The sequence below is a fragment of the Podarcis raffonei genome, chromosome 3 (assembly GCF_027172205.1).
Source record: "Podarcis raffonei isolate rPodRaf1 chromosome 3, rPodRaf1.pri, whole genome shotgun sequence".
Classification (NCBI taxonomy): domain Eukaryota; kingdom Metazoa; phylum Chordata; class Lepidosauria; order Squamata; family Lacertidae; genus Podarcis; species Podarcis raffonei.
The window spans coordinates 35,818,591-35,844,863 of NC_070604.1; the positions used below are offsets into that span (position 1 = coordinate 35,818,591).

General features: G+C 40.9%; 1 long non-coding RNA gene across 3 annotated transcripts in view; it reads left to right on the forward strand.

Moving 5' to 3' along the window:
- Positions 1–1,499: 1,499 nt before the first annotated feature.
- LOC128410227 (uncharacterized) overlaps positions 1,500–26,273 on the forward strand; it is a 163,550-nt gene continuing 138,776 nt past the window's right edge. For all 3 annotated transcript variants that reach the window (XR_008329422.1, XR_008329421.1, XR_008329420.1), the window contains exon 1: positions 1,500–1,765. This is a non-coding gene — a long non-coding RNA (uncharacterized LOC128410227). The remainder of the gene's footprint in view (positions 1,766–26,273) is intronic.

Genomic DNA, 26,273 nt, shown 5'->3' on the forward strand with positions numbered 1-26,273 from the left:
AATAATATTTCCTTCCCTTCCCACCTCCAAATCAAGTGTGATGTGATAAAAGAATTCAGTTCTGACAGAGTGCTTCCATGACCTTTTATACTCTTCAAGTCCTTAAACCCCTCACACAAATTTATGAGTTGTCTCCCATCTTCAGCAAGTCACAGGGATGTGAGATAGCAACATTATAGTCAGGAAATGCAAGTCTGATTTTTCAAGTAGGCAATGCTTTTATCTTTTTCCTCCACTTGATAAAAGAAAGCTCTTTCTTTCTTTTTTTTGCCAGTATGAAGTATGTTCCGTTCCATGGCATGCAACTGACAGATTGCCATTTTAAATAATGGCTGGGGTTCAGTCCACCTAATAACAACCTTGTGCCCTGAGGCAAGATAATCTGAGATACAGAGTATCCCTGGCAAAGACCTGTCCATCATTTTCTCGGGAACCTCTGTGTAGCCCCTGCCCTTGAAATCTTTTCCCGCTGTTAAATTGGGAGTGGGGGCTTAATTAAGAAATAGGTATAGTGCATAAGACTGAGTGGAAATGAACTGACTTGCTTTCATATATACTGAAAGCTTTGCACATCTTAAACATTCCTTTTATTGTCTCTCTCCAATTTGCTTCCCTTGTGCACACTCCCATTGGACTTAGAGCTTGACTAAGCACTTAGGTCCATCCATACTATGCATTTAAGGTAGTGTTATACCGCTCTGAACAATCATGGCCCCCGTCAAAGAATCCTGGCAAATGCAGCTTTTTAAAGGAATTGACAAGTGTTGGGAGACCCCTATCCCTTCCCCCCAAGCTACAGTTCCCAGCGTTTCCTGGGACGAGGCATTGATTTTTAAAGCACTCTGTTCATAACTCTATGAAGGTCAGCCAAGTTCTTTGATCACCTGAGGCCCTCCCATAAGTTGTTGGGACTACAACTCCCATCATCCCTGACCATTGGCCATGCTGTCTAGGGTTTGATGGGAACAGGACTCCAACAACACTTGGAGTGCCACCGGTTTCTCATCTGTTGCATAAATTAATTATGCATTATGTGAAGTAGTGTTTTTATTCTGACCATCATGGATATATAGCCAATCAAAACCATTGGGGCTTTCAATAAGGCAATCTCCTAACTGCATTCTGGAGTTGTTCCAGCAAGGCTGTGTGTCACTGTATTCTGAAATGTGTAGTTTTCCATTTGGGATTGCAGAGAAATGATGGGCACCTCACCTTTCAGAGATGCTTATCCACCACCACTGATCTTGTCATTGAGGAACTCCTGATGAGCTACCAAGACACCCCAGAATTCTTCAGAACATATTTGAAAATAACTTCTTTATCATTAACCTTGGTTTTCTGCTTTAGCATTCTGTAATACAAGGATAACATTTGCCGATAAGTGCAAGTGAAGCAGCTATATTTAAATAGAGTTTGTGTGGGGATGTTATATATTTGCTTTAACATCATGGAACTAAGGTAAAGCGTAAATGTTCAGCTCTGCTTTGATCAATGTGGGTTTTCTCTCATAAAAATGATCCTGCTACGTCCTTCTTATATTCTTTCCACCAGAGTTCAGCAAGGGCAGGCTGAAGATTAAAATCTCTTTCTGTGCAGAAGGCTTGCAATACTTCTGATTTTTGAAGTGATTAGAATTTCATTTCTCACTGTAATCTCCCCACCTACCCTTTTCCTTTCTTTCTTTTCTATTAGAGCCACTCGCCCTATACATAACAACTATGGATGGGGAGAAAATGGATCAGGAGAAGGAGACATTCATTAGAAAGTAAGTGTGTGGGGATTAGAAAAGTCTGTCTGACTCACAAAGTAGAAATGACATTTAGTATCCTAGTCCCCTTCTAGACAAAATAAGCAAATGCTGCCGTGAAGTTTAAAGCCTGCTGGTCGCAAAATTGGAAATTGGTTTCCTGGGGCTCTCTGTAAACTCTTCATTACTTTACTCAATCATGCTTCATTAGAAAGTTAACAGACAGAATACCAGTGCACATTGGGATACGTTCAAGCGCCAGCCCTTCCGTCTCCTTGAACGTCACTTAAAACTTGAATGTCACAGCAGATTAGACATTGTGTCAAATTGCATCTTCTCGTCAGGCTGCGGCATGGGCAGCTTGCAGATCATAGCTACTTAACCTCTTGAAAATTGCCAGGTGCTTTTTAGCCTGTTTTGCAATGGGTAACAGGAGGGTTTAATTCAAAGTGATTCTGATGGAACTAACACACAATTTCCAAAGGCATCCGGAAGGAAAACAAGCTGATGAAAGGCACAAACTAAAGACATGCACATGATGTCTCACATGAGCTTTCAACTCTTATTTTCTGGAAAGAAAATAAAATAGTTAAAAACTGCTATGTGATTCCCCCACTTCATCCCAATTAATTTGAACTCTTAGCTGAATCTTACTCATCCAAATCCAGGTTCCAAGTTCTATTTTTCATGCTGGCAGTATAGCAGTAGTTGTGGTTTACAGTTTTTGTTATTGTTGTTGGTCTTCAGTGATACAGTTCTTTGAATCTTAATGTGCTTTTTTATAACAAGGAGCCAGGCATGTTTTGTTGTCAATAGCTATTTTTTGACAGGAGCTACTGCTAAAGAACCAGCTTTTAGACATACAGACTTAAACAAGCAATAGGTATTCAGTCATTCATCATCATCACCATCATCATTTATTGAATTTATATACCGCCCTATAACTGGAGGTCTCAGATTCTAACTAATCTGGTATGATCTGCTGACTTACTGAAATAAGTGCTACCTGCATTGCCTTTAAATTGAACCAGTAATGAGTCATCATGTAGAAGTGGCAATTGTATCTATTTAACTCCAAGTGTGATTTATAAATCAATAGTTGAACATCCTTTGTAGTTGGTACAATAGATTGTTTCTGTTATTTTTACATCTTTTCAGTAGGGTTGGCTCTACCATTTGGCAGAGCAAGGTGGCTGCTTCAGGTAGCAGATCTTTGGTGTCATGGACTAGATAGCACATTCTTCGTTATTTATTATTATATTGTATTTTTACTGCCAGATGGGACGCGGGTGGCGCTGTGGGTTAAACCACAGAGCCTAGGACTTGCCAATCAGAAGGTTGGCAGTTCGAATCCCCGCGACGGGGTGAGCTCCCATTGCTTGGTCCCTGCTCCTGCCAACCTAGCTATTCAAAAGCATGTCAAAGTGCAAGTAGATAAATAGGTACCGCTCTGGTGGGAAGGTAAACGGCATTTCTGTGCGCTGCTCTGGTTTGCCAGAAGCAGCTTAGTCATGCTGGCCACAGGAAGCTGTACGCCGGCTCCCTCAGCCAATAAAGCAAGATGAGCGCCGCAACCCCAGAGTCGGTCACGACTGGACCTAATAATCAGGGGTCCTTTACCTTATTTTTACTGCCAGAGAGGGGGGAAAGTGCTTTTGTCACCAAAGAACATTCCTGATCTTGGCTCCTATGTATGATGACTGCTAGGAAAGCACCAACTGGGGGATGGTGTTGTATTTCTGCTGTTATACGTAATGCAGCAAAATATACTGGGCCATATACTGGGCCAGCCCTACTTCTCTGGGTGTCTGTAAACCTTCTTAAATAATAGAAGGTGCAGGGTAGAAATGTTTGAAATAACTAAAAAAACAAACAAACAAACAAACCCCACAACCCTATATTTACAAGGAGAAAATTGCATGCAGTGATTACTTCCTCTCTTAAAAAAAATCATGCAAACCTGTCTATTTCACCTTTACCTGGAGCCATCCCATTTCTAGAGCAATTGGTCCTTCTTCCCTTCCTCCCTAGGTTTACCTGAGCTTGTAACCATGCTGCATTTTTATTGCCAGCAGTGAAAAATTTTTGTTTTGCTGTTAATAATTGTAACTTGAATTCAATTAAGTTTGATAAAACACACTTGTCACCTTCCTGTCCAGAAGAGTGATTTCTTTCATTCTTCCAGGATAGGGCTACAGTTTGTTCCACATCTTATTTTTGTTGCTGTTACTAATGTTATCAAAATGTATACTCCCAGTCATATTTGGCGAGGGCTTCCAAAGAATTACAGCCCAATTGTAAACTGATGGGCTTGATAAATCAACTTGTCCCAAAGAATTGTCACAGAAAAACAGCCTCTCCTGGAGTATACCATTTTCAGTGCAAAGACATGAGGCAAACCTAGATTTTCACCTTTTGTGGTATTTTTACAAGTCCGCTTACCTTTGATGGTTAGGTGGCATTGTAGCCTGGCCACGACCTTGTCTGCCATCCGGGGACGTCAACTGGTGGGGATTGTGGCTTGCCTGCGTATTGACCAATTGTAGGCAGGATCAGGCACAGGACGTCCCCAGGGGGTGGGCAAAACTGCCCAATAGCCATTGCTTGGGTCTACTCCCAGGGGATAAATCAAGGCCTGTCCAGGCTCCCTTCCGAGTTTGTTGCTGGATCTCTTTGGATCAAGCTCCTCACCACCACCACCAAATCTGTAAATAAAACTGTAAGATGAGATTTCACAACAAGTGCCAACATACAGTTTTTATGTTGTTATGAGGTGCATGATGAGCTTGAATTTTGCATTGAAGTGGTTATCTCTTTGATTCCAATTTTCAGTAAGCCTGTGATAAGGCAAGTGAGTTTGTGCTAAAATGCCAAGCACAATAGGGCATGTTTCACATCTTAGCTGAAGGGTTATTGTGACACTAAATAGAGCTTCTGCTGCCTCAGTACAGCCAACTGAGTTCCTGGCCTCCCCTTGGGAAATTCTGGGGTTGCAAAGCATATGCACCTCATTCATGGTCAGATTAACTTCAGTTGTGCTGTGTGTGCTACCTCAGTGGTTTTACTTGTGATAAAAGCTCCTTTTCAGACCTTCAAAACCAGGTAAGGTCAGCATGTGGAAATGCTAACTGTTCTCCAACGACATCCTATGTTCAGATGCTAAGAGGGACATCAGTGAACCTGGGTTGTTGTTTTTTAAAGAAGTCATCACTTTTCAATTGTATACAATTCTGAGGGAGTATGCAGTTTGAAAGGGAGAAAATAAATGCAAACAAGGCTGCTGTCTTCTATACACTCACCTGAAAGTAAGTCTCATGGAATGTCTGAGTAAGATATGGGTTGGATTGCATTGTAAGATGCATTAAAAAATGTTAAAATAGCAGAACAGCTTAAAATGCAATCAGCAAATAGAATCATGGGTGGTCATTCTAGACATAATGCTGTCAGTCTGTATGTGTGTGCACATTTACAAAAGGGGCATGTTGGTAAGAGGTCTGAAAACTTTCCCCATGTCTAGGGTCACTTCTGGCATTGGAATGTGACTCAGGGGAAAGTGAAACTGGAAGATTTATTGCTTGTTTTATGTTAGCTTATATTGAATATTTTTGACCCGTGGTTTTTGAGATGTCGTTTTATAAGTGTGATTTTAAATGGTTTGATGTTTTAAACGTATCTTATTTTTGTTGCAAGAGCTATGCCCTAAAAGGTGACCTATAAATATTCAAATGAATAAATAAATAATAAGTTATGGGTGAGGGGGAGTCTAGCACCCCTCTTCCCCTCTCCCACTTTTCTCTTAAGGCGAAACCCTCCAATGCCACCAGTTTATACGTGACTGGGGAAGTTCCTCATTTAAAAAGATGCACTTGCCACTATCACATGCTTTTTGACCCTATCTGAGTAAGCATATCCAAACAGCATCCAACAATTGCTTTTTCGTTCAGCTGCAACAACAACAAAAAAGGTGATGGCTTTTTATTTTGATATATTTTTGGAGGTTAAAAGAATGAACTGGGGAGGATAACCTCACATATATTATTTTCATAGTGATGTGTGGGAATCATTTGGCTTAAGCCTCACCAGAACACTGAAAGCCTACCCAACTACACTATGAAATTATAGTAGCTATTACTCATAAGCTACATTTATTGCATTTTGAATGGAGAATTAGCTGCATGGCTCCAATTGTGATGAATGATTTTTATGCAGCTAAACCCTATCCAATGTACTGAAAATGCTCTTTCTGAGGGAGTTTGGGAGTTATAAATGTGCACGTGCTAATCAAATATTAAAGGTAGATTTGCTGACTATTGCCAAGTATTGTGAAGGTATGTTGAAACAGATTTTGTAGCCCAAAACATTGTATACAGTCTGCTAGTACAGTTTTGATATATTACTGTATAAAACAGAATGATTTGTTTAAAATTCTGGTTCTGGTTTAATTAAGGGGGGAAAAAAAGACACCCACTAGGCTGTCACCATGAATATAACTTAGCATATCACATTAGATATAGTTCCAATCTATTTAGCGTATCTAAAATACTACTTGGAAGAAAAGTCAGGGCTATTTCTGATTATTTTAGAGGGACAAAGACAGCAATTATATTTTACAGAACTCTGAAAATGTCATGGTTGGTTCAATATCACACCAGGCTTTCTAGCTTGTAATATTAGCAATGGCTCATTTTCTGTAATGAGAGACTCTGTGATTAATGAAAGTGTAAAACCATATCTTAATAGATATTAGTTCCACTGCAAGATGTAATATTACTTTTCCTATAGAATTTAATGGGCTTGTGTCGAAGGTGGAGAATGATAGACGAAACATGGCCTGTTTTTCACATGAGCAGGAAACAGGGAACTGCTCTAATCCACAACAGAAAAAAGAGGCAAATATCCAAAAGACACTGTAGAATATTAGTTTTATTTTATGAAATAGTTCAATACATTTCATGTTGTACAGTTACTTTTCAAGGGAACTTTTTCTCAGTTCTTTCAATAAATTGTAGGAATTTATTTTCACCAACTTTCTGATTTTCTAAGAATTGTGCATTAGAAGTACCGTGTGCATACAATGGCTGTGTGAGTGAAATGCCACTGTGGGTGCTAAATATCAGGGCCTGCCAACTCCCACAACTGAAGTCAGGCACATTCAGAGGACCCACCATGAACCCAGGACCAGGGGCAAGGCAGGGCACCTAAAAACGACCCCTTAAATCATATCCCAGGACAACAACACAACCTGAAGAACCAGATAACCTACAAGCACCATGGGATCATCATCGGGAATAGAGATGCAAGTGAGCACAAAGCAAAGTTTGGTCCTGAAAGCACTCACTTGGCAACATGAAGCAACTTGTGTTGGAGTCAGGATCAGAGCCGCACTAGTATTTCAGGGAGAGTGGGCAGCCAGGCCAAGTTCTTAAACCCTCAGTTGCTGCTTAGAAGCTGCTGAAGCAAAAACTTCTGCAGGCACCTCCCAGTTTAGTGCTGATTCTGCCCTGCAGTACACCGTCTGACTGCTGGTGGTATTGGACAGCTTCTCTATCCAGCTCAAAAGCCTCACCCAGAGTAGCCCTGTTCAGGTCTTATGCCCAAACAGGAATGCAGACATGAGTAGGGAGCACGCGGATGTACATGGCACCCCCCAATCCCAACGTATCCAGCCCTACATATTCCACTTCTACCTCCCCATGTTGAACAGAAACGTCTGAACAGTGTGTTATTAGACATTTTGATTTTGAGCAAGCTTTTAATAAGCTTTTAACTGAACATGCTTAGAAGCCCACTCCCAACACAGGAAGGTTGGGAGTGTGCAGGGGATGTTGAGGGCAGGGCCAGCATATGTGGTGGCCCCCATGCCACCTTTTCTAGAGGAGGGAAGGACCATAGCTCAGTGGTTCAGCATCTGCTCTGCATGGAGATGGTCTCAGGTTCAATCCTTGCCATCTCCTGGTAGGACTGGGAGGAACCCCAGTCTGAAGTTCTAGAGAACCTCTGCAGGTCAGGCAATATTGAGCCAGATGGAACAATGGACTGAGTGTAAGGGAGCTTCCTATGTTCCTTTCAGGAATATCGCCTGAACAAAGTGGGGGGGGGGTCTTATGCAACTATGTATCTGAAGGTGGGGAGGGGGCATGGTGCGAAGTGTGTCTCAGGAAAAAACTGTTGGGTAAAACAGTCCAAGATGATGGGGAAAAGTTACTTGCTAGCTAAAATGAATCAATTTCCTCCAAAGAGGCAAGTACAAGATTTAATCTTCACACGAAGATCTGACCTACTGTTTTGGTAATACAGTAAAATAACAAGGAGGAATTAGGCTTGATTGAAATATGCTTCCTTGCATGCATTAAAGCGAGGTCTATTTTTTGTAATGTTAGGCATACTGTGGCATATAAAGAAAAATATGCTTAATGTTTTGACCTCCTGTAATCTTGGCTGAGGTTCTGTACTTCAGCTAATGCCAGCACAGATTAATCAGTGCTAATACAAATGTTCTTGGCTGCAGATGAGAAGTTGGGCTGATGAGTGATTACTTTAACCGCCTGCACTATAGAGATGGTGTGCAATTTATTTCTGTGGGAAACACTCATTCTGCGAAGCTCAAAGACATTAAAGCCGACATCAGAAAAAAAGAAAGGTTTTAACATTGATATTTGGAGAGCAATGATTGTTTAACCCCAGAACTCTGTACCCTTTTCATCATGGCACCTGTTTCAACCTGATCTCATAATTCTGAATAGCTTGCATTTAAACATCAGGGTATCAAGAAGTAATTTTTAACCTTTGTATATCAGAGAAACTGGAGCAGGGTGGGTCATTGCGAAAATGATAGGATGTCATTTTGAGCATTCGCACAGTCAGCCCTGTTCTGCTTCTCCTCCTTCCTCCTTTTCCCAACTTGGGGAATGCTCGAGATGCGCCAACTCATCACTGCTGGCAGGAGAGAGATGGCCCCTTTTATTGGGGTTTGAGAAGTCAAACTATATAGATCTCAGCTGAAGGCTTTGCTGGACTTATTTTCATTTACCTGTCTGCTTGAGAATGACGGCGGCTTTATCTGTCATTGGCGGGAGAGACTCCCACAACCCAGTATTGATTAATGGTCCTGTTGGACCCAGCCACAGGACCCAGTTGAGGCTTGTTGAGGCTAATATTGCTAAGTTGTAACCTGGGGTTTTGTGTTTTTGGATTCTTGGGTGCAGATATGTGTCTGGGATGGGATCAGTTGGTGAGAACATTGTTGTTGTTTAGTTCGTGACCCCATGGACCAGAGCACGCCAGGCACTCCTGTCTTCCACTGCCTCCTGCAGTTTGGTCAAACTCATGCTGGTAGCTTTGCCAGCGTCATAACTTTTATATGCCTGTTGTCTTTGTCCATGGAGTTTTCTTGGCAGGGATACTGGAGTAGCTTGCTGGTTCCTGCTCCAGGTGGATCACGTTCGGTCAAAACTCTCTAGTATGACCTGTCCATCTTGGGTGGCTCTGCACGGCATAGCTCATAGCTTCTCTAAGTTATTCAAGTCCCTTCGCCACGGCAAGGCAGTGATCCATGAAGGGGGGTGAGAACATTATGGGTCCCTGTTGTAATGATCCTGGGCTGGGGGGGCGTGTATGGTGTGAGAACAGGGGAAAACCACATAACACATGACACAGACAGTTGGTGGCAGTGCCACATGCCAGCTCCTCTAGCCAGATGTAGTGTGCATTTCAGACAATGACACTGTTTCATTTCTCATTTTGTTTCATAAAATTTGAATTAGTTAGGTTAGCCTTTAAATGTAAGGGGAATTTAATATCCCACACTCTGCTCCTTTGATTGAACAATTGCAGATTTTAGTCTTTGTCATAGGGCTGTTTTTCACATTATGATTCATATATCTATATGGCAGTGTAGGGAAGCTGTTAAAATACATGCAGCTAGATGCACACTCTGCATCCCAGCTGAACATCAGACAAGTGGCATCCCCCCCCCCAATGGCAAGTAGCCCAACATGGTGTGGTTTGTTATCTATTTTTTGAGTCATTCAGCGTGATGCAGCAGTTTCACCCTCAAACCTTAGTGTTAAAGTAGACTCATTGCACAAGATTTGAAGATGAGTCTTTACTTGTCAGGATGGCCAACAATTTAACAAGCTGTATTATTTATATTTATCAAATTCAATACAATTTGTTTATCTCCCTTGTGCCCAAGAGAGGGTTTGATCTTCTTGCTCCAAAACACACACATAAATGCATAAATAATGCATAAATAAAAAAATTAGTCCATAGCTTGCCTGTCTTCATAAACTCTTCCAGACAGAGCCTCCTTGAAGTCTTTACACTCCCATGTTCTCAGTCAACAAAGCAATGGCAAGACAACCAGACAACCCCCAACTCCCACACTCTGTTCTAAGACGCACACACACACACACACTCTTAAAGGCAGCAAACATGGCAATGATCCAGCATTTCTGTGACCTTGATTGGAGTTATTGCAGCTGTTACATTACATATGTTTTCTTTTCCCCAGTGCAACTGTAAAATGCATTTTCTAACGAACACAGTACAAATACTAACATGGTTTTCATAAGTAACAGGGGATGTGTTTATTTATTTTGGTGGTGGTGGGAATACTAACAAACACAGCCCTGAAGTTACAGTGTGAAAAGTAGGGGTACTTCACAGCATGCAGGTAATCTAGAGGGCTGCATGCTGGCGCTGAAGGGGACCAGAGGCAAATTTGGTCAGGGCCCCCCTCTTTCTCTAGTCTAGTTTAGTTAAGAGAAAAGCAAAAACAAAATTTTGAAGGTTTGTTATCCCAGCTTTTTAGGATCAAACCGCTCATTATTTTAAATGCCTCGTCACCATTAACAGTCATATTAGAAAAACCAGTTGGGAGCGGGAATCCGAATTGCGATTGGGTGCATGGAAGAGGTGCTCTATGTGATACTGCCTTTGATGTTGGTCTGGAAGCTGCAGCTAGCTAACACCTGGACAGCAGACTGAACAGGTACTCAGGCAACCCAACCCCAGTCTCCACCACCATGAGCAAACTTTTTTCTATTAAAATTATAGTATAGTAATTTATATGCAGGTAACCTGGAAATCCCAACAATAGCTCAATTCCTCCAGGATGATGTTAGCCACAGTTAGTCTATTCTTAATCATAGTGAGCCTCCTTAAATTAAGAAATAACCATTTAGACATGAAGAATCTGTGCCCCAAAGGCTTGATTGTTAAGGAAATAGCTGATGATTTGCTTTTAACTTTTGTTCTTATCAGTATTGAACTAATTTAAAAGACTCTGTAACAAGCTGAATTAGAGCTAAGCCAAGGGTCTTTTAACAGAGCCGAATTGCTGCTAGTGTGGCAGGAGAAAATTGCAACACTCAAGAATGGTAAAAATATGCACTGTTGTGTTTTGTTTGACTGCAGCTGACCTTTCATTAATAATATGAATAAATGGATCTCAAATACAACTTTGCAGAGCAGTGGAGTTTTCTCTTTCTTTCTGTGTTGGCATAGCAGTGTGTGTACTTGCAGCATTGCTGAAGTTTTAAAACTGATTATTTTAAAAGTTTGGAAGGAAAGACTGTGGCATAGGCCAGTATTGGATAAAAGACCACATTTTATGTTTTATTCAGTTAATTAGAGGTAGTTCACACTGGATGTATTTCACTTCATTCCTCTTTTCACAGTCATGTTGGCATGGGTCCTTAAACTAGGTAAAAAGTCTAATTTTCTTTTTTTTATAAAAACAACTGTACAGCATATTTGTAAGTTAGAGAAATTTTAAACACCTTTCTCCAATGCTTTTTGAAGTCCCATTGGAAACTTTTTTGAGAGAGATTACCCATAAAACCACCATAAGAAAATAGATGGTCAATCCCCACCCCTGCTCCATAATCTGAGTTTGCTACCCTGAGTTGCAAACATTATTTCCCCAAGACCTCTAAATAACAAACTAGGGTATCATAGGACACCGGCAGCAGCTGTAAATTATAGAATTATAGAGTTGGAAGGGACCCTGAGTCCAACCCCTGCAATGCAGGTATATCAACTAAAGCATCCAATCTTTGGGTTCATAGAATAATAGAACTGTAGAGTTGGAAGGGACCCTTTGGATCATCAAGGCCAACCCTCTGCAATGCAGGAATATACAGCTGTTACATATAGGGATTGAACATGCAACTTTGGTGTTATCGGCACCACACTCTAACCAACTGGAGGTATCCAGTCATTCTGTTACTGCAAGGACTTCTGCCTGTGGATCAAGACTTCCTCTCCTCTCCTCTGTGCATCCCCACACTCCTCCAAATCTTTGGTAGAAGGCTGCAGGAACCTTAAAAACATGTTTTTCGGGGGGAAGCAAGGGGTGTAAGTTGCTCAATAAGTTGCTGAGCAAGAGAAACAATCTAAAATGAGACTAGATGAAGCAAATACAAAAAAGCAATTGCTTCATAACCTAGTATTTCAGAAAACTCGCAGATCTCACAAGTATATATACTTTTGGGTATAAGGTATGATAGTGTGCTTATGTCCTACTTTTCGGCTTCCTATGGGCACCTGGATTGCTATTGTGAGAACAGAATGCTGGAGTAGATGAGTCTTTGACTTGATCCAGTAGGGCTCTTATTACATTCTTATGGACAGGTAAAACAACTTGTTGATTGGCTGAAGCTGGATAATCATCCTGTTGACATTTCCATTCCACCTTAAGGAACAGGCATGTGGAATTGTTGTGTGTCACATGTCTGTTTACATTCTAGCACAGTATGCTGGGAACTTCCGTTTGTGTATAGCTTTTGCTTTTGCTGTTCTCTCTGAGATGACATGAGAGAGAGACGACATGTTTTTTTGTTCTGATTTATGATTAGTAAATCTGTAGCTGTAGCATGACTTCACAAGCCTCACGCCTATTCTGTGTGCTCAGTACACTCTGCTAATAGCGTGCCCTGGCTTCTCAAGTCCAGGTCTCTGATTTACGTCGGAGCACGGGCCAATGGAAGGAGATGTCCGAGCTGGGGCTTGCCAGCTGGCCTCCCAGCCCTCCGCATGTCGACTCATCCTGGGCTCTGCTGCTAAAGCCATTCCATGCTGCCACTCATTGGGTGATCTATTGAATTTTCTGATGGCACCTTTGATCTAGACAGCTTTTTTTCTGAATTGAGGGGCAGAGAGATGGGGGAAAGGTCAAAGTGATGTGGAAGGATGGGTTTGGACATTATTATTAATGACATGATGGCCAATTCTAGAAGGGTGGTTGCAAGTGGAAGTGGCAGCAATGAGGGAGGTCACAATGCAGTTAGGGGGCTGAGAAATGACGGTGTGTCTCATTCAGGGCTGAGAGAGAGATGGAAGCCCTGAGCTAGTCCTCATCCATGGTGCCCTACTGTGTAGGAGTAGGCCTTTAGTTATGGTCAGTAAGGGTGTGTGGAGAAGCATTTTTTCAATATATGCAGGATGTGGTTTTGGTGTGTGATCATACACAGAAATTCATGCAGTAAATGTTTGTGCTGACTTCTTTATTCCAATACTTTGGTATCCTGGACATGCTTTTATCTTTCTTGCTGTTTCCATAGCTATATGATTTATTTATGTCTCTGCTGTGGGCATTCTACTGTTTTGAGTATATTTCCTGTTCCTTGCAAAATCTTGATATACTTATCATCATGTCTAGCATTTGATTCAGCAGCTGATGGTAGTGAAATGAGTAAACAAGCAAGGCGTATAATGAGATGAGTAAACCAGAGTCTGTAGGAGTCGGAGTTTGGAAGCTATATGAGAGCTAGTTGGCAAAGTCTTGTTAGCTCACTGTGGAATGCAACCAAATGAATTTCCTTGATTAGGATAACTATCATTAGGAGCAGCAGTCCATAATTTTAAGAGTTTAATTAAATCTGAGGTTGCTACTCACTGCTCATTTAGCAGCCATGGCTGAAAAAGCCATTTTCTCTCCATCTGAGCTTGGCAAGTATTCCAGCATATTAAATGAGTGTCTGAGATCGAGACATAGCATTAGTATTCTTTTGCAAGACCTAACTAACTACCAGTTAGGGTGGTAGATACCTTTTTGAGGATTAATATGTTATTGTGTGACAGACACCCTGAACCTAATAATACTGGGGAAGAATGTATTTCGTATTCAGTCTCAATAATTGTATGCTTTCCTTTATCCAAGTGGCTGATTAAGAGTACTGTATTTATTTTAAAATCAGTTTGAACAGTTCTGCAATTATTAAAATACAAAGTAAGCTTAAATCTTCCCACCATCAACACATGGTGGCCCATCAAGAGCTTGAGAAACATTTTAATTCCTTAGACTACAAGAACAGGGAGGAATACAGGATTTTTCAGGGTTCTCAGTCTCTCCTGGAACTTCCATGGATAGACAAGGATCCTCACTGCAGAAGTGCAACTTTTTGAAGTGCCTCTAGAATTCACGTGACCTTGTAAGTGGGGATGAAGATGTTGCCTCTTAGGACAGGATGTGTGCTCACCTGACTGCTTAGATCTGCAAGACTAGCACTTTCACAAGTGCCACACCGTGTTCATGCCATACTTGCAAGAAATGTATCCTTAATGTGGGAGCACCTGATATTTGGAACTGTGGCCAAAACTTCCCCATTTCAGGCTTGTGTTCACCAGTCAGCTGATAGGTACTAAACATTTGGTGAATAGTGCCAGAGGCAATCAGCAGTCTACTGGGTTAGCTAATACTTGATAAATGCTGAGCTATCCCAGAGCTTCCATGTTCTTCTTATGTTCTTGTGGATAACACCTTTAGACTTTCACAAAACTATCCTATATATGTTGTTATTGAATTCAGTAGAACATTCCCAAATATGTTTTAACAGGACCACAGCCCAAGTAGTTTTCTAAGCTGAAAACTAATTTAGCATGTACCAGCAGTAGATGTACCTGCTCGTGGAAGGGAAAAAATACCCCAGCACGCTGGCACTGCTGAGTTAAAGTATCCACCAAGCGCAAGCTGGATATTGACAAGCTGGAATGTGTGCAGAGGAGGGCAACCAACATGACCAAGGGTCTGGAAACCAATCCTTATGAGGAATGGTTGAGGGAATTGTGTATGTTTAGCCCAGAAATGAGGACCTGAGAAGATATATCATAGCCATCTTCCAATATCTAAAGGGCTGTCACATGGGAGATGTTGCAAGCTTGTTTTCTCCTGCTCTGAAGGATAGCACCCAAACCATTCAAGTTAAAAGAAAGGAGATACCAGCTAGACACCAGGAAGAACTTTCTGACAGTCGGAGCTGTTCAGCATTGAAGCAGACTCCCATGAAAAGTGGTGGAGTCTTTCCTTCCTTTGAGGTTTTTAAACAGAGGCCATCTGTCATGGATGCTTTAGTTGAGATTCCTACATTGCAAGGGGTTGGACTAAATGTCCCTCAGGATCCCTTCCAATTCTACAATTCTATGATTCTAAGTAACACAATCCATTAGAACGGTAAAATCTGCCTTTAGGTTAAGAGAAACTGACATGGTTCCTTCTCAGGAGGATAGAAGAAAACAGAAGCACAGTTGCTTAGCACTTCCAGCTGAGCCATGAAACCTGACTAACTCTGGATAAACTGTAGGCCTACTCATGCCTGGTATTTCTTTTTTTTAAATGCTGCATCCTCACAAGTCAGGATATTTATCCTTCACATTTTAGGGCCCTGGGTGCCTCCTGCCCTGTTACACAATTCTTTTTATGAGTCACTGTACCTAGCTGCCTCTGAGAAGGCAGTGGGAGAAATTACGTTGTTTCCTCTATCTATATACTATCATCAATATAAGCTGTGCTGTGTGGGCAGTTTCAGGAATAGTTGTCTTGGATGGAGACTTTGGAAATGTTTGTCAATTCTCTGCGTGCTTGTGGATTTCATTAAAAGTCAAAATTGACCTATGCTAGATAAATCGATTTTGATTTTAGTGGAATAGAGTTCCCTGTAGTAAGTAATATAGTTAAAAGATGGATTTTCTCCCCCCGCTTAAAAGCCTGGTAAATAGAATTCTTAAAGTTCTTAGAGGGAAAGTGCTTAGAGGAAAAGGGAGCAAACTGTAAACATTAAAAAAACCACACCTCCACCAATAAACAACTTGTTGATTGCAATTTGATAAAAAGGAGCTCAGGTTCAGTGAAGTGTCCAGGCAATGGAATCTGAAAAATAGCCCCATTAGTATAGATTTGATTTTAAAAGATGGCATTGGCCAACAGATGCAGGATACTGCTGCGTATTGGCAAGGTGCATTAAGCACTCTGTTTACCCAACACATACATAAAGAAGCTGATTATATCAGCAATGGCATTACACAAGGTGCAGATTAAATGGGGACAGGGACTTGGTCTGCTTATCTCAGTTCTCCCTAAACAAAGAGGGTCACCTTTCTACAACAAGCAAACCAAAAAGGACTAAACATTCCTTATTATTGTCATTCATTATCTATTTCTTTTTGGCCTATTAAGCAACATGGGTGTGATTTTCTAATCTGTTTTACAGAGGGTTTTATTTTTACATTAGCATGCTTAATATTTCTTTACTGTGCTAAAAATGTCAGTGGTCTGTGTACTGTTTCTATCTACGCACCTACTGAGCTAGAAATCTCTATATCTGTATCTCTGTATCTATAGATATTATAATAGAAGCTTGGCTGCTCCTGTTAACATGTTTCTCCCTCCAAGGGAGGGAGCATGTAAGGTTCTCCTGCTTGCTCCCCATTTCCTCTTCAAAGCACCCCCTGGGGTATATCCATGCCTCATGTAGAACAATCAACTCTCCCTCCCTGCAAAGTCAAATGCATAGTACCTGGGGCAGAAAATCCCACAAGTGCCTTTTGCTCTCCCTGATGTAAAAAAATATGAAGAATAAATTAGAATAAATAACAATTTGTTGCCCCAAATCAGTTGCCTGAAGCAGTCACCTCATCACCTCACTGTGCCAAATGGTAGAAGCCACCATGCATCAACCATACAGGAGCTTGAACAGGAGACTACAGTCCTGTTGCCTAGAAAAAAGCACTGCATTCACAGGTTGGAGGAAACCCACCCACCCCAAAGGACCGTTTCAAAATCCTCCCCCACAAAAAGCTCAACAACTTTCATCAATCCAATGGGTAGATCACTGCCAGTTCTTTTTAATAGTGGGAGTAGATCGCTGTCTCTTGGGAGTTGGACATGCCTGCTGTAAAGCAAGAGAGAGTGCTACACCTTGTCTTTAAAAGCTTGGTGGGTGGGGTACAGAAACTTGTTGGAGTCTCCTTGTTGCTTCTGTCCAGTTCTTAACTTCTTGCCCTGTGCTTGAACTCATGAGTTGCTGACTCTTACTGTTATTTGCCTGACTAAAGATCTCTCTCTCTCTCTCTCTTTTTACTTGCAAGTAAGAACCACTGCTTGTGTGTTTTGGGATGCGAGCCAGGACATTTGCTTTGTAATTTGCAAATGATCGTTGGCTGTCCTATGGTTACCTCTGCTTGGGTAGGCCTTGGGAAGATATCGTGCAGTTGGTTGGTTTGGACTCTAACCTTCCATTAAAAAAAAAAAGTCAGTAAAACTTTGATTGTTCCCCCCTCCCCACCCTACAGGAGGTGGTGGGAAGGATGTCTCTGTATAGAGGAATTAGAAATTGCATTTATGTGTTTGAGAGATCTACACATTCCTCACATTGTTAAGTGACTAAACAAAATTGCATGACCAGACCAAGGATATCCAAAGGAGACAAAATTGCTATAGCCAGTAGTATAAATAAATACTACACTTGCCTTCTCCATGGATGAACATGAGAGTTTTACCAGAGCTTGCATAGTTTATCTTGCCTCCAAGCATGGTCCATGAGTTCTCTTTAAGATCACAGGAGTTCCTGACAGCTGTGTACAGAACACAAACAACTTTCTTTTTTTCAAGTGGAGCAATTATTAGAGCATTGCCTCCCTTATTGCTTGCTCTACAGCACCAGCTCCAATTCTGCTTTATATTTTTTTTAATAAGATATTTATTAAGATTTTTTAAAAATATTACAATAAAATAAAAAAGAAGAAAAAACAGATAAATAACAAAAATACAAAATAAAGAAAATTTAAGAACACATAAATTTTCAATTGCTTATTTTCCTTTAACTTGTTTCCCGGACCTCCTCATACCTCCCTTTTTTGTATTCCACCACAAATTGTTAGTTCAGCAAATCCTTACCATTATATTATTACCTATTTATAATCTTTTTTTTCATATTCTCTTAAAGCATTACAGCTGGAAACCACTTAATTTCAATCCAACATCATTCTAACATTCATTGATTTTACAATATTTCTGTAGATAGTCTTTAAATTTCTTCCAATCTTCTTCCACTGACTCTTCTCCCTGGTCTCGGATTCTGCCAGTCATTTCTGCCAATCCCATATAGTCCATCACCTTCATCTGCCATTCTTCCAAAGTGGGTAGATCTTGTGTCTTCCAATACTTTGCAATAAGTATTCTTGCTGCTGTTGTGGCGTACATAAAAAAAGTTCTGTCCTTCTTTGGCACCAATTGGCCGACAATGCCCAGAAGAAAGGCCTCTGGTTTCTTCAGGAAGGTATATTTAAATACCTTTTTCATTTCATTATAGATCATTTCCCAGAAAGCCTTAATTCTTGGGCACGTCCACCAAAGGTGAAAGAATGTACCTTCAGTTTCTTTGCATTTCCAACATTTATTATCGGGCAAATGATATATTTTTGCGAGCTTGACTGGGGTCATGTACCACCTGTATATCATTTTCATAATATTCTCTCTTAAGGCATTGCATGCCGTAAATTTCATACCTGTGGTCCACAACTGCTCCCAGTCAGCAAACATAATGTTATGTCCAACATCTTGTGCCCATTTAATCATAGCAGATTTCACCGTTTCATCCTGAGTATTCCATTTCAAGAGCAAGTTATACATCTTTGACAAAATCTTAGTTTTGGGTTCTAACAGTTCTGTTTCTAATTTTGATTTTTCCACCTGGAAGCCAATTTTCTTGTCCAAATTATATGCCTCCATTATCTGATAATAATGAAGCCAATCTCGCACTTTGTTTTTTAATTTCTCAAAGCTCTGCAGTTTTAGTCTATCTCGCTCTTGTTCCAAAATTTCCCAATATTTCGGCCATTTGGCCTCCATATTGAGCTTCTTCTGGGCCTTTGCTTCCATTGGTGACAACCACCTTGGGGTTTTATTTTCCACTAAATCCTTATATCTTATCCAAACGTTGAACAAAGCTTTCCTGACAATATGGTTTTTAAATGCTTTATGTGCTTTAACCTTGTCGTACCACAAATATGCATGCCACCCAAAAACATTATTGAAACCTTCTAGATCCAAAATGTTTGTGTTCTCAAGAAGCAGCCAGTCTTTCAGCCAGCAGAATGCTGCTGATTCATAGTAAAGTTTAAAGTCTGGCAGGGCAAATCCGCCTCTTTCCTTTGCATCAGTTAATATCTTAAATTTTATTCTGGGCTTCTTGCCCTGCCAGACAAATCTAGAAATATCTTTCTGCCACTTCTTGAAACAATCCATTTTGTCCACAATCTGCAATGTTTGAAACAAAAACAACATTCTAGGCAAAACATTCATCTTTATAGCTGCAATTCGACCCAACAAGGAAAGCTTCAAGTTTGACCAAATTTCTAAATCTTTTTTCACTTCCGTCCAACATTTTTCATAATTATCTTTAAATAAGTTCCCATTTTTTCAAACGTCTTTCCAAGTTTCCAAGCCTTTTTCAAACGTCTTTCCAAGTTTCCGCTTTACAGTCTCTTTGCTTTGATCTATTTACAAGAAGGGAAGGCAGACTTCCTGTTTATACCTTCCCGCTTCGGTATCAAATTAGCTTGTTCTTACTCCTTTTAAATCCAATTTAATCCTACTCACGCGTAGTTACTTTAGAATCCAATTGTCCCAGGAAAAAGTCAGCGCTCTCCGATCACGGCTGTGTGGCTTCACTCTGCAGAGGAAGCAGTCGACTCTCAGCACCGCGCCGCTCACCCCGTCCCGCTCCGGAGCCCTTAAAAGGGTCCCTTCGCCGATTGGGGGGGTGCAAATGGTGCCCGCCGAGTCCCCACGTTCACAGGCTTCCCCCGCCTGTGATTTTTAAAGGGTCCCCGCTTTGCCACAGCGGCAAGACCCGATCCCGCGGAGCTGGTCCCTCCGAGACTCAGAGGGAATCCGCCATTAATCGATGGCGCTGACCCGGAAGTCAATTCTGCTTTATAATACAGTGGTACCTCGGGTTAAGTACTTAATTCGTTCCGGAGGTCTGTACTTAACCTGAAACTTAACTTAACCTGAAGCACCACTTTAGCTAATGGGGCCTCCTGCTGCTGCTGCGCCGCCGGAGCACGATTTCTATTCTCATCCTGAAGTAAAGTTTTTAACCTGAAGCACTATTTCTGGGTTAGCGGAGTCTGTAACCTGAAGCGTATGTAACCTGAAGCGTATGTAACCCGAGGTACCACTGTAGTCAAGTTGTGTGGAAAGAGAGAGGAAGCTTTGCTTCAGGACGGATTGCCTTCCATTGGAGGGAGGCGGGAATCTCTACTGTATTTTAATTACCCGAACAAAAATAATTCCAGGAGATCCTGCTGACCAAAGATAAAACAGATGTTAAGAAACAAAAAGATATTATGGAAATGGCCAGGAATTGCTATGAGAGTGTCTGTATTTGTGCACTGTTTTAAAGTTGGGCTGAGTAACTTTTTTAAAAAGTTGAGGGCCATGTTTTTATTCTTATTCTTATTACTATTATTATTATTATTATTATAATAAAAAAATGAGAGGGGGGAGAGCTAGAACAAGGAAGTGCATTCATAAGTGCAAGGCACTTGACCACAGAGGCTACTGCATCTTTCCAGGCCCCAGATAGAGCACCTCTGACCTTGGGCATCCATCTGTCTACAGCGGTCTCTCTTTCTTTCTCCATCTTGTTCTTCTGATGGGTGCATCTGAATTATAGAGAGCAGAGAGTCATACAGACTCCTAAATGCTGTGTACACTTTTCATAATATAGGTCTAACAAAAGCAATCTCTGCCCTGGTGGACTAAACTGGGGCCATTCTTGTAACTGTAGCTTTGGTTCTGGGAAGATTCAGATGAACGTGTTCTCTAGCCAAACATGTCTTCTTCCTGACTGAATCTCAGAATGTACACCAAGCTGTTGTATTGTTTCTGAATGGCAAGATGACCCATGGGATATTTCTATACCTTTACAACACCTGTATTTTTTTTAAAAAAACAAAAAAACCCAAAGGTTTCCAAAGAAGGAAAGAAATCTAGTAGAATGAACATTTTAGTGTTTCAGAAGATGCATATGTTTGACTTCAGTCATAAATGGAACATTGCTTTTTGTCACTGCCATGAATACACAGCTGGATTTTACACTGTGGAATTCTACCGGTATACTTTCTTTCCTTTCAACTGCTAATATATGGGAACACAGTGCAGGTGCATTTTGATTTATTTGGAAACAATCCCAGGGATTTCTGTTTGCTGTCTGTTTGGCAGCAACTACTTATAGCAAGGTCCAAATCCCTTCAGAAAGCCACACAAGGAATAAAAAAATGCTCCAAGAAACCTGTAAGAAAGGGGAGGAGAATAAACTATAATAACTATGTTTATACAATTATAGACATTAGTTTAGATTTATACCCAAAAGTGAACTCAAACACTATAACTGAGCCTCAAACATAGTGTGAAGGAAATATGGTGAGGTGGAGACTGCTACTCAGCACATCTGTTGACATAAATGTATAACCAATAGTGATATTTTGTTTCGCCGATTCCCAGTAACCCAGGCAGCCAAACTCCTATTTAGTTATTTGTGCCTTATGTTTCCTAGTTATTCCAGCAATGGCTTTGCAAATGGATTAGCCTATCCAGGTCCTGAATGTTGAAAAGATATAAACTGAAGCCTTTAAAGACACAACTGCTTGGCACACATTCATTAAATCAATTGTATTCTTCTGGTGTTGCATCTAAATATAATTTTCAAATGGTAGAAATCCTATTTATTGCAGTACACTTTGCCACTGCAGAACACTCAAAGGGAACAGAATGCAAAACAAAGGAGAGATTCTTTGGGTTCCATGTTGATGCGACATATTAAATCAAGGAGTCGTGTTGTGTTATTTCAAACCTGGGGCAGTCTCCCATGGACTAGAGCTTTGAATGCTTTCTTATTATTATAAAATCTATGTTTATTGGATTGCAGCAACAAGCTTTGAATGCTTGAAGTATCGATCAGTTTTCATCTTGGCTTGAAGACATTATGTGAACCTTAGAGACTGAAGGAGAAAAGCAAGGTGACCACAAGCAGGGCAGATAAGATTAACTGCAGTATATTATCTCTGAACTAGAATCCATGGGCAACTGATAAGATTAGGTGGATGATGACTTGTTGAACACCAGGGCCATGTTGACTACTCATCATGCACCTCCTTTGTGTTTTGAATGCTGGTCTAAATGCAGTAGGACTTTCTGTGCAGAATCATAAGTGGGGTGCCTCACATCCTCTTCCTCTCATTTGCCTTTTATTGTCATCCTTTTTTTTAGTCTTATCTTACTACTGAAAGACTAAATATTCAATAATCCCACAAATACTGCAATGACTGGGATATAATTTAATTATTAGAAGTCTCTTTGGTTCCCAACAGGTTTCATTTTCACTGTATTTTATAGTATCTCTAAAAACGTTTTAAAGTTTTTGTTTTGCTTTTTGTTACAACAGAAATGAAAGAGAAAGGTTGGTGCCCATTGCAGCCTTTGCATTCCATTTGCTTTGAACTACAACTCCCATCAACCTCAGCCAGCATTATTGCAGTGTTTGTCAACATGGGGCCCTCCAGGTGTTGCTGGATTACCAACACTCATCACCCCCAGTCATGCTGGTTGAGGCTGATGGGAATTGCCCAAAATATCTGGAGGGCACCAGGTTGCTGAAGTCTGGGCTGTTGTTCAAAAAAATCATAACATCTATTCATTCAGTGTAGTTGCCAAGCCTCTGGAACTCCCTCCCCAACCAAGATTAGCCAGGTACCCTCCTTGCTAAACTTCGGGTGCATGGCTTTGTTCTAGCAGGCATTTTAAGCTAGTGTTTGTTGTCCCATTTTCTGTGTGTTGGTTTGTTTGTTTTTTATGTAAGTGGTACATAAATGTCTTAAATAACTGATCTATAAATCTGACTCTCCACCAAATATATACAAATGGGGATTATGCATGTATACACTTTTGCAATTTGGCAGTTCTATTCTTGACTAACACAGAGGGTGTCAGATCTATGTAAATATGAAGTGTAAAATGAGAAGTATCACATTCAATGCAGCTCCCCTGTTGTTTCCGTGTTACATTCTTTTCAAGTTGGGACAGGGAGGTCTAAATCCAAGATGGAGTTAAGCATGCTCAAGCCCTTTGATTGCAATGGGTTTAAGCAAGCCTAACCCTCTGCTGGGTTTGGACCAGAATTTTTAATATGAAACTCTCAAATCCATTAGTTTATTTAATATCTAGGTTAGATGTTGTTGAAATATCTCAAAACTGGAAATGAAATAGGACTTGCTTCCCCTTCCAATAAAGATTGGTATCATTTGTTGCAGAAAGGGGTGGGTGGGGTTAGAATTAATCTAGGTTACAATAAAGAATAAACCTTCACAAATGATTTATGGGGAAATATTCGTCCATTTTCTGGATTCTCATCTCCAAGATAAAGCTGATCATTCCTAGAAAGCTGTGCAGTTTCCCCAGCCCCTCTTTCCAATTTGAATTTCAGTATCTGGCTCCCAAATATCAGGCACAGCAGATATTTTCAAAATAGCTTGAGACATTTGTGGCTTCAGCAGATTCAGTGTACTTTAAAAGCTGGCAGGTTTCTTTGTACTTCATGTTTCCTGGAGATAAAATTATCATGCCTCTATTCACTGGGATAAAGGCTCTCTCTACTGCTTTCATTTAAAGACGTCTTCAGGTACAGAAATGTGCTTTTTAAACAACAACAACAACAATTCGACCACCAGTATTTGTAGATCAGCTTTAGCAGAGAACAGGACAGCAAAATGCAGTGCAAAACAAAGGGCTATTCACCCTTTTTCAGTTATCCTGGGCCACACATGGAGTCATTAGAAGACCCCTGCTGGATCACACCAATGGCAAGGATCCTCTTTCTAATCCAGCACCCTCTTTCCTACAGGAGCCAATCAGATGCCTCTGGAAAGCCCAGAAGCATGGCATGAGGGCAATAGCCCTTACCCACAGTCATTCCTCAGCAACTGGTATTATCTGATTCAGGCCTGCTGAATCTGGACCTGGAGGTAGCATATAGCCATCAGGACCAGCAGACACTAATAGTATTATCCTTTGTGAATTTTTAATATTTGCCCAGCTTGACCTGAAAATGTCCAATAAATATATTGCAGGGGTCCTGTTAGAGCAGAAAGGACATTCTTCCCCAATTTGTCTTCTGGAAAAGTTGATAGGAATTATTTTCTAAATATTCTGAAGATTGGTTCCATGGGTGGCTATTAGAGAGAGAGCCTTCCCTGTGGTGAACACAAGCTGTGGATAACTCCTCCCAAAGGATGGTTTTGGAAACCTGCTTGAAGTCCTTCTTCTCATGAGTTTTTAATAGTGTTTAGATGCTTTTATGCTTTTGGTTTGGAGAAAGCTTCAACTCCTGGGTCTGGTTGGTTTTGGTATGTGGCATGGGGAGGTTCCACCTTATCTTTTGTGGCAGCAGAACTTCTTGGACCAGCCCAGATGTGAGTAGAAGAAAAATGGGAAGCCTTTTGCCCATCAGTGCCTTAAGTTCTGGCTTCCTTTTTTCACAGAACCATAGACAGCATTGGTAGGAGGAATTACTCAAGAGAACTTTTCTTTTCTCTCTGGTTTCTGCCCCCCCCCCCAATGACGACAATGGTTTGTCTACCCTACACCAGAATTGGAAGGGTTTAGCCACAATTTTAAACTAATCTCAGTTTTAAAATCCCTTTGCATCCCCACTATTAATGGCTAATGCTCCATGATTTGTAAGGAGATTGCTTTATAGAAATATATCAAAAACATCACTGTACATGTTCCAAGACTGATGACCCTTGTAGTAAGAGCCTTAATAGCCCTGCGATAATATAATGGGGCAGGATTAAAGATGAAATCTTGAGAAGAGAAACAAGATACATTTTTCGCCCCGAAAGATGTATGAGGGAAAAAATACAGAGCTGTTTTAACGTACTGCCATTTCTGTACAACTCACTGTAGCAGTGCCAGTGACACATTATTATAGCTTTTGTACATGCCTCTGGAAGGAAGACAAGAGATGCTGGTGGGATTAAGGCCATTGCTTTAACAGTCTTACATGTCTGCATTGGGCCAGGACAGACACAGTAAGCTCAAGCAGAGAGAAATATAAGGAAACTCAGCCAGAACCTTTCCCAGCCAACATTCCTCTTGGGTGGGTTGGCTGTTTATGACTTGTGTTACAAAAATGCATGCCTTTCCTGTCTTCCATCAATGCAATGTACAGTTCCTATTTCAAAAGCAAAAAAAAATTGGGTTCAGTTTTCTGCAAAGGACACAATCTGATAAATCTTAGCTGCAGGCAGATACCTTTGAAATGGAAGTACGAACATACTGGCACAGGGCAGGGAACTCATCACACACACACACACACTTTATAGTGAGGTCATATGAGTCCATGCAGGGTACTGGATAATGGGCTGCAGTTGGATGTGGGAAACCTGAGTTTAAACTCCTGGTTTAACCTTGGATTTGTTAGGTGCTCTTAGGCAATTCCCTGTATCTCAACTATCACTTTCTAAACTGCAGATAAGAGCCACCTTTCTCATAGCATTGTTGAGTTTGGCATATCCTAAGGGTTGCTTGTCCAACACAAAACCTGGTACAGATGTCTGCACTGTGAATTGAAAATCAAAGGACACAAGAAGAGCCCATTTGGATCAGGCCAAGTACCCATCTAGTCCTGCATTCTGTTCTCTCAGTGGCCAACCAGATGCCCACAACAAGCAGGACAAGGGCCCAATAGCATTCTCCCTTTACAGCAGGTGTGGAGAACCTTTGCTCTTCCAGATATTCCTGAACTGCAGCTTCCACCGTCCGTGGCCATTGGCTAGGGCTGATGAGAGCTGTCTGGAGAACAACAGTTCCCCAAGCCTGCTTTAGGCCTTCTGCTTGTGGAGAAAATTATGGGACTGTCTTTCCATATCCCTCTTTCCTCTTCTGCATAGCAAAATAATATATTTGAAAAAAATGAATATAAAACTTCAGATTAACCAAAGTGTGCACCTTTATATAAAGACCCAGAACTGTGTATATTTTAAAATACCTGCCATTTTTCATTAAGGTCTCATATGTTATATAAAATTGCTTCTGGATTACATTTCCACTGTCGGAGGTGGTATTTCTCTGAATACCAGTTGCTGGGAAATGGCAGGTGGGGAAAGTGCTGGTGTGCTCTGGTTCTGCTTTGTGGGCTTCCCACTAGTATCTGCTTCGCAACTGTGAGAACAGAGTCCTCCT